The sequence below is a fragment of the Ictidomys tridecemlineatus genome, unplaced genomic scaffold, assembly GCF_052094955.1.
Source record: "Ictidomys tridecemlineatus isolate mIctTri1 unplaced genomic scaffold, mIctTri1.hap1 Scaffold_552, whole genome shotgun sequence".
Taxonomy (NCBI): Eukaryota; Metazoa; Chordata; class Mammalia; order Rodentia; family Sciuridae; genus Ictidomys; species Ictidomys tridecemlineatus.
The window spans coordinates 40,945-50,178 of NW_027523678.1; the positions used below are offsets into that span (position 1 = coordinate 40,945).

Consider the following 9,234-nt stretch of genomic DNA (forward strand, 5'->3'; position numbering starts at 1 on the left):
GCACCATGGAAATACCATGCTGGATCGCTGGTAGGTCCAGTTTCCAACATCCGCGAAAGTTTCAATAAAGTCCAGTGAAAGTATTTTTAAAAGATGGTCGCAAGTTTCCATCTTAATAGATGCCCAGGAAACAAAAAAATAGACATAAGACCTCGACCCTCTGAAGGTTGAGCGTGGAAGGTCATGACCAAGTCCCCCTTGAAGATGCGCAGTTCTGAATGGAGGAGCATAAAGGGGAAGAGAGATCATGTCACCCGAGACGGGAGGAACCCAGGAAAGGTGGCCGTGACCATGTCCATCTCTGCGTGGAATGGAAGATGGGTGCTACCAGCAAGGGGCACCACAGAGGGCCAGAGGGGAATCGGGGGACACGGGCACGGCCACCAGGAGAAATGGCAGAGGGGTCGGTCAGGCCTGCCCGTCAGAACCGCCCACAGCCCCAGTGAACTTGGGAGCGCAGATGGCAATAGGGAAGTACAGGTGAAGTGATTGGGTTGTGAGAGGTGTAGACTGAAAGTGGATTAATCCACTTGGATGGACTCACTGGGTGTAGACTCATAGTGGATTAATCCACTTGGATGGACTCACTGGGTGGTGACTGCAGCAGGTGGGGTGTGGCTGGAGGAGGGGGTCCCTGGGCTGTGCCTTTGGGGTCTCTGTCCTGTCCCTGGTGGGCAGAGCTCTCTCTGCTCCCTGATGCCCTGTCCTGAGCTGCTCTCCTCCTCCAGGCCCTGCTGCCATCTTGTTCTGCTCCCCTTGGGCCAGAGCCATGGAGTCGGCCACCAGGGACTGGACCTCGGACACCAGGAGCCTCAGGTGAATTTTTCCTCCCCTAGATTGTTCTTTGGGGGCACTTTGGTGACAGCAAGAGGAAGCCGATTAATGCCGCAGTCTGGCACAATTCACGAGCCACTTGTCAAGCTGGAACGAACTTTATTTCTAGCACACAGTCTACACCACGCAAGCTCTCCAGGAATTCCCCTAGAGCTCAACCACCACCTGCGGCACTTCTCACAAGCAATCAACCAGGACTCTCAGGTCATTTTCCATTTTTTCTGCTCTTGAGGCAGACTTCCGGGTGGCATGGGCGGAGCCAAAAGAGTCCCCCAATGAGCAGCTCCGTGGTCTGAAAGGACGGGGGAAACAGCCCAATGAGTGTCACCACAGAAGAGCCAATCAGCTGGAAGTTTGCTGGTGGGCGGAGCCAAAAGAGTCCACCAATGAGCAGCTCCGTGGTCTGAAAGGGCGGGGAAACAGCCCAATGAGCACCACCGCAGAGGAGCCAATCACCTGGAAGTTTGCTGGTGGGTGGAGCCAAAAGAGTCCACCAATGAGCAGCTCCAGTGGCCTGAAAGGGCGGGGAAACAGCCCAATGAGCGTCACCGCAGAGGAGCCAATCAGCTGGAAGTTTGAAGGTGGGTGGAGCCAAAAGAGTCCCTCAATGAGCAGCTCCGTGGTCTGAAAGGGCAGGGAAACAGCCCAATGAGCGTCACCGCAGAGGAGCCAATCAGCTGGAAGTTTGCTGGTGGGCGGAGCCAAAAGAGTCCCCCAATGAGCAGCTCCATGGTCTGAAAGGGCGGGGAAACAGCCCAATGAGCGTCACCGCAGAGGAGCCAATCAGCTGGAAGTTTCCTAGGGCCACTGGCAGGGGCAGCCTCACTGAGCGGCTGCGGCTCTCAACAGATTAAAACAGTCTCCAAGGTGTTAAAATTTAATCCATCTCATGGGAAAGCAAAATGCCCTTTTTTTTTTTTACCTTCTGTGCAATTTAATGAATTCATTGCCTTTTTTCCCTGCTGTTCACTAAAAATAGAAGTTGAGGAGCTGGGGTTGTGGCCCCAGGGTAGAGCACTTGCCTTGCAAGTGGGAGGCACTGGGTTGGATCCTAGCACCTGGTAAAAATAAATAAAGGCATTGCATCCACATACGACTAAAAAAAATTAAAAAAAAAAACATGGAAAGTGAATTCTTCAAATATCATGAGAAAGAGCCATTTGGGAAAAATGTTTGGGGAAGATATATTTATATATATATTTTTTTCCAAAGGGATGCATCTTACCATAAAAATAATACACACTTTAAGAAATTTTTGCAATCCCAAAAAGCACACAAATGGATTAAAATCATGCAAAGGCAACTTGGAGAAAGCTTTGATATTTTGGGGAAGTTCTTATATATATATATAAGAACTTCCCTTCTCGGGGACTTAACCTTCAGCAAGCAACTGACCAGGCAGAACTCAGAAAATGAGATTGGAAAAACCAGGTGGAGTTGAGATAGGCGGAGCAAGGGGAATAGCTGGTTGCCAAGCAGGAAGCAGGAAGCAGGGCAGGCGGTACCCTGTCGTAGTCTAGGCAGCCACGATCGTAAACCATAGGAAGGGTGGTGGGTTGGGTTGGCAGGTGGGCAAGGAACAGGGGACCTTTAGGGAAAAAGTGACGCACGACTTGGCTTACCAGGTATTTTTCAAAACGTGCTTTAATCTGAAGTCATCAAAATTGTAATAAAAGACCCATTATAACTGTAGCGCGTTATAATTGTGTCTTATATAATTGTGACAGTATGCATAGGAACTTTACCTTCCTTTTTCTTCCCCCACTTTTATGATAATGACCTTGATTTTTTTTAGGTAGGCTGCATTCCATAAAATGAGACAGAGGGTATTTTACACGGGAGGACCACAAGACGGGTACCCAGATCTCGGCAAGAATCCGGCTTCGCCTTGGTGCAAACCACGGGACCCACGGTTGCCAACTAGCGGTAAAGCAACTGGCCAGATCCCCCCTGGGAAAATGGGAAAGAAAGAAAAATATTTTTCAGAAGCTGAAAGGAAGGAGCTGTCCAGCCAACCTTGGTGTCCACTGAGAGGGGAAAAAAAAATCACTCTGTTTGCTAAATCAGGGGTCAATAAATCAGCTCTAATCATCATCTCGTGTTTTCTAAATTGCATTTTAGAGCAGAAGTAGAAACTAGAGAGGGTCGTCTTTTTCTGATTTTAAAAAGGAAACAAAAAAATAAAAACAAACAAAAATTCCCAGAAAAGTAGAAATAGAAGAGAATTTTCTTAGCTGTATAAATTCGTCTACAAATGACTCGAGTTTGGAAAATTATTTGAAATTGCATGTTGGTTCCTCTACGGTGCTTTAGTGTTATTTGTTTGTATTTTTTTTTAGTGGCTGATCTCGTCGTGTCATATATTCAAACAAGTAGAAAAGACTCGAGTCACCATTTGATCGGTTTTCCTGAGGTGGAGAGAGCTTATCTTCTTTTACCTTTCCCCGTTTCCATACAAATATCTTCATTATTTTCTCACCTAATTATTTTTTACAGCTAAGAAGGAGGTAAAAATGTCCACTTCGGCCACCCCATGCCACATAATAATGGAAGTAACTGCAGATACTGTCATAAATAGAGGCACAGCGGTCAGAACCAAGAAAATGACCTGCTGACACCTCCCACTTCCATTTTTTTTTTAAAAAATGAGCATTGAGTCTTCATCAAATTTCAGATTTTGACTCTGCAAAAGACCCTCTGAACAGAATAAAAAGAGTTCTGCTTCCAGGCCACGCCCCCAATGACCTAGCCTCCTCTCACTAAGCTCCGCCTCCTCTCACTAGGCTCCGCCTCCTCATGTTTTCCTAATCTCCCAGAAGCGCCACAGACTAGTGATCAAGCCTTCAACAGGCGAGACTGTGGGGACACTCTGGATCCAAACGGGTCTCTCATCTTGCAGACTCTCGGAATCTCTCACCCCTTTATCAAGCTTCGGTGTGATATATATATATATATATATATATATATATATATATTTTTTTTTTTTTTTTTGTCTCTTTGCTGTTTATTTTACTTGAAAAACACCATATCCGTCACTTGAAAAGTCACTCACGGTTTGGACATGAAATGTCCCCTTGAGGCTCAGTTGTTGAAGGTTTGGTCCCCAAGGCAGCCGGGTTCAGAGGTGGGACTCTTGGGAAGTGCTGGATCATGAGGGCAGTGACCTCATTGGTGGGTTGATCCATCAAATTGATCGTCGAATGCACTACTGGGAGGTGGGACATAGTTGGAAGAAGTAGGTCACTGGTGGTATAAATCTCAGAAGGATTTATCTTCTCCCCGACCCCTTTCCCTCCCCCTCATACCTCCTGCCTTTCAAGAAGTAAAAACATTCACTATGTCATGAAATTTCCAAAATGGAGCTAAAACGAACCTTTCCTCTCATTAAGTTGACTTTCTCGGGTATTTTGTTACAGTCATGGAAGGCTAACACAGAATCTTATATTAGTTCCAATAACGTAAATATCATTCATAGACTTTCCATGAACTCTGGGTCTTGTCAGACCCTTCCACCATGATCTTTCTGGCTTGGAACCAGCCCAATATGGCCACACTCCTCTGAAACCAGGATCCAAAAGTAAATCCTCCCTCCTCTAAGTGGTTCTTGTTGAAGAAAAGATGGCGGACACAACAGGAAGACTAGCAAGTGTTCTACTGTGGACATGATATCCATCCACAATGAAGGGTCATCTTGCCTCAAATGTCGGCAGTCCAAGGTGAACAAACCTCAGCTCCACCCACATCATATGCTATTTGGAAACATGTGCTCAAAGAGCGCTTCGCTGATCTAATGACATTCTCAAATAGTCGCAGTGATGTTTACTGCCTTAGCATTTTAACAAAGGGTAAGCCAATACCTGTCAAAGTGTCAGGGACATTGATATCATTCTTATTATTTGTAGAATACCTTTTGATATCATAAATGGCAAGGTCCCAGAATTTACAGGAAAATCTGTCAGAAATATTTAGATGATCGGAACTAATTTTAGCGTCTGTGTTAGCCTTCTGATACTGTCACAAAATACCAGAGAAAATCAACTTAAGAAGAGGAAAACTCTTCAAATCATGTGCGTTTGGTGGACACTGATACCAAAAAGCACATTCTGATACTTGTCTTTGTTTTCTCAGCCCAGAGATGCCACCCTCTGCACTGACGTGGGCACATACTCCAAAAGCAAATGATTTTGAGAAAGAAATTCACAATGGCCACAATATCCTAAAGTTTCCTAGAGAGAAAACTGGCTTAGCACAGGAAAAGTATTTGTAGTCGCCTTTGAGTTGTTTATTCTCATTCCCGAGAAATGCTCATGTCATTGTAATCAGTCTGTACTTCATTAAAAGGTCATACCAGGGAATAGCATTCAGCCATAAAAAAGAGGAGATGCTGTCATTAGTGACAAATGGATAGAACAGACCACACCTTCAACACAGGAGACTTTGGGAGATGCTTCGTATCCAAACCGGAACATTCTGCAACAGCAGAGTTGGGGAGATGTGACGGGAACACCAGGGCCAGCAACGTCCACCACAGTGAGTGTCTGGCCTCTCACAGAGAGGACTTTGCCGATTGCTTGCTTCAGAATTCAGGAACCAGAGAGCCACCAGGTAAGTTAGACGGACTGTCGAGATGACACAGGCAGGTCCTGTGGGAGGGAGGACCTTGTGGGTCTTTATGACCTTGTGATGGGTCCCTGTCTTACCACCCGGGTGTCTACTGAGGGAACCATGTCTCACCATCCGGGTGTCTACTGAGGGATCCATGTCTGACCACCCGGGTGTCTACTGAGGGATCCATGTCTAACCACCCAGTATCTACTGAGGGACCCATGTCTGACCACCAGGGTGTCTACTGAGGGATCTATGTCTGACCCCTTGGGTATCTACTGAGGGATCCATGTCTGACTACGTAGGTGTCTACTGAGGGTCTCACATCTGACCACCCAGGTGTCTACTGAGGGACTCACATCTGACCACCCAGGTGTCTACTGAGGGACTCACATCTGACCACCCGGGTGTCTACTGAGGAATCCATGTCTAACCACCCAGTATCTACTGAGGGACCCATGTCTGACCACCAGGGTGTCTACTGAAGGATCCATGTCTGACCCCTTGGGTATCTACTGAGGGACCCATGTCTGACCACCTGGTGTCTACTGAGGGACTCACATCTGACCACCCAGGTGTCTACTGAGGGACCCATGTCTGACCATGTTGGTATCTACTGAGGGACCATGTCTGACCACCTGGGTGTCTACTGAGGGACCCATGTCTGACCATGTTGGTATCTACTGAGGGACCATGTCTGATCACCTGGGTGTCTACTGAGGGACCCATGTCTGACCACTCAGGTGTCTACTGAGGGTTCCATGTCTGACTACCTGGTGTCTACTGAGGGACTCACATCTGACCACCCAGGTGAGTACTGAAGCCCAACATCCATCACCAGCTCATTTCTCAAAGAAGCGCACTGTCCGAAACGTCCTTGGAGTGACAAGGAGGAGAGCAGGAGTAGCGTAGGATCGCGGGCTGTCAGCGGAGTCCTCTCCTTCCAGATGACATGTCACAGTGCCCTTCCTGCACAGCGCTCCTACGCGCCCGAGGAGTTAGGAGCGGCGTCTCCAGGGCGACTCAGAACATGAACAGGGCCCACTTCCTCTTGGACTCGTTGGCCAATTTGAACCCAAGGGCTACGTGGAAGGGACTCTCTATGTAGGTGCCCAGTGACGAGGGAAAGACCGTGACCATCTCGTGTTTCATGGCGAAAGCCACGGAGGGGTGCGGGAGACCCCTGGGGGAGCCACCGGACCCCCATCTGTCCACCCTGTCAGTCCAGCCCAGCCACGTGGACAGGGGGATCCTTCCACGTCACCTGTGCTGAACTGTCCCAAAGTCCCCCGCGGCTCTACGGAACGTCCTGGGACTCGGGATCTCAGCTCTGTGGCCTCTGCAGCTCAGCTCCGACTGTCGCACTTCCTAAGCTTGTCACCTGTGTCAGGCTCAGAGCCTGGGGACATGTCACCAACCCAAGGAGGTGACCCCGAAACCCTGTTCTGCTCCAGAGACCCACTTGACTGGTCTACTACTCGCTCCTCGGGTTGGGTCATTTCCGTTCTGGGTGCCCTGGAATCTGTTCCTTAATATGCTTTGGGAAAGTTCTTGGAATATCACCTCCCTTCTGAAGACCTCTTGGAATATCACCTCCCTTCTGAAGACTTCTCGGAATATCACCTCCTTTCTGAACCCCAGACGGCTATGTGTGATATTTCTCGTGAACTCATCAGAGTAGAATTTTGTCGATCTCTCATTCCAGGCATTTCTGAAACCCTAGAGGAAGATCTCAGAGAAAGAATTAGATAAGAAATGGTTTATTTGGGATCCTGGTGTCCGAGGTCCAGTCCATGATGGCCGACTCCATGGCTCTGGCCCAAGGGGAGCAGAACAAGATGGCGGCAGGGCCTGGAGGAGGAGAGCCGCTCAGGACAGGGCACCAGGGGGCAGAGAGAGCTCTGCTCACCAGGGACAGGACAGAGACCCCAAAGGTACAGACCAGGGACCCCTCCTCCAGCCACACCCCACCTGCTGCAGTCTCCACCCAGGGAGTCCATCCAAGTGGATTAATCCACTATGAGTCTACACCCAGTGAGTCCATCCAAGTGGATTAATCCACTTAGTCTACACCTCTGTGAACCCAATTATTTCACCTCTGAAGGTTCTTGTAGTATCTCACACCTGAGCTTTTAGAAGAAGAGAAGTTGACCCGGGGCTCATGGTGTCTAAGGGTCAGTCCCTGGTGGCCGACTCCGTGGCTCTGGCCCAAGGGGAGCAGAACAAGATGGCGGCAGGGCCTGGAGGAGGAGAGCAGCTCAGGACAGGGCACCAGGGAGCAGAGAGAGCTCTGCCCACCAGGGACAGGACAGAGACCCCCAAGGCACAGCCCAGGGACCCCCTCCTCCAGCCACACCCCACCTGCTGCAGCCACCACCCAGTGAGTCCATCCAAGTGGATTAATCCACTATTAGTCTACACCCAGTGAGTCCATCCAAGTGGATTAATCCACTATGAGTCTACACCCAGTGAGTCCATCCAAGTGGATTAATCCACTATGAGTCTACACCCAGTGAGTCCATCCAAGTGGATTAATCCACTTAGTCTACACCTCTGTGAACCCAATTATTTCACCTCTGAAGGTTCTTGTAGTATCTCACACCTGAGCTTTTAGAAGAAGAGAAGTTGACCCGGGGCTCATGGTGTCTAAGGGTCAGTCCCTGGTGGCCGACTCCATGGCTCTGGCCCAAGGGGAGCAGAACAAGATGGCGGCAGGGCCTGGAGGAGGAGAGCAGCTCAGGACAGGGCACCAGGGAGCAGAGAGAGCTCTGCTCACCAGGGACAGGACAGAGACCCCAAAGGCACAGCCCAGGGACCCCCACCTCCAGCCTCACCCCACCTGCTGCAGTCACCACCCAGTGAGTCCATCCAAGTGGATTAATCCACTAACTGGGTTAAGGCTCTCCTCATTCCATCATTTTATCTCTAAACATGAGCTCTTGGGGGACACCCGACATCTAGACCATGCCAAAAGACACATCAACTGTCTGATTAGCAGAAAATAGAAACTCCTTCTCAGTCGGCTCAGTGTTCGTCCCAAACTCCCTGCCTTCTGGGATCCTCCCTCAAACCTGTCAACACCTCGTTCAAAAGGATGTTGATGTCTCCAGCGAAACAGATTCGAGTCTGGTCCATCGGACTTTCAGCCCGGAGCCCGGAGGAGGAACAACTTGAAGCACCTATGGATCTGACAACCCTCCACAACTTCATGAGTTTCCTTTCCTTCGAGGGTAGATTTCATTTGCCTAGAAATGGAGTCATCTCGGGGTGGCCTTGAAAATCTCATCCTCAACTTCTCCCAAGAGTTCGCTGAGCCACCTGGAAAGTTTGGGTGTTAGGGGGAGGTAGGGGATCCTTTAAGAGGCGGAGCCTAGGGAGAGGAATTAGGTCATTATGGGTGTGTCCTCAAAGGGGCTACGGGACCTGGCTCCTGAAAACCAACCTTTCGTCCTCCTAAGTTGTTTTACCTCAGGGACTTTGTCACAGAGACGGGAGGCTGACCAACACAGGACTCTCACCAGACCCTGAGTCAGCCATACCTTGATGGTGGACTTCCAGTCTCCAGAACCATAAGCAATCAATTCCTCTTGCCACTTAGCCTGTGACATTCAGTTAGAGTGACCCGAACAGGTGACACAGTGAGCAATTCTGCGTCTCAATTATTGAAGAATTCCCAAATTTTCTCTACCACTTGGTACCTTCCCATCGTAATTTATGGATTTTTTTCTTTTTATGTTTGCCATTGAGTCCGATCACTAGGTGCATACCCCCACATCTCTGAACATTTCCCTTGGT

At 49.1% G+C, this 9,234-nt stretch overlaps 1 long non-coding RNA gene across 1 annotated transcript; it reads right to left on the bottom strand.

Moving 5' to 3' along the window:
• Positions 1 to 913: 913 nt before the first annotated feature.
• Positions 914 to 7,724, bottom strand: LOC144374031 (uncharacterized). The gene is made up of 4 exons (XR_013433576.1): positions 6,236 to 7,724; positions 5,255 to 5,477; positions 3,887 to 4,042; positions 914 to 2,784 (listed from the first exon to the last, which is right to left on the bottom strand). It is a non-coding gene; the product is annotated as an uncharacterized LOC144374031 (long non-coding RNA).
• Between the last annotated feature and the right edge of the window lie 1,510 nt (positions 7,725 to 9,234).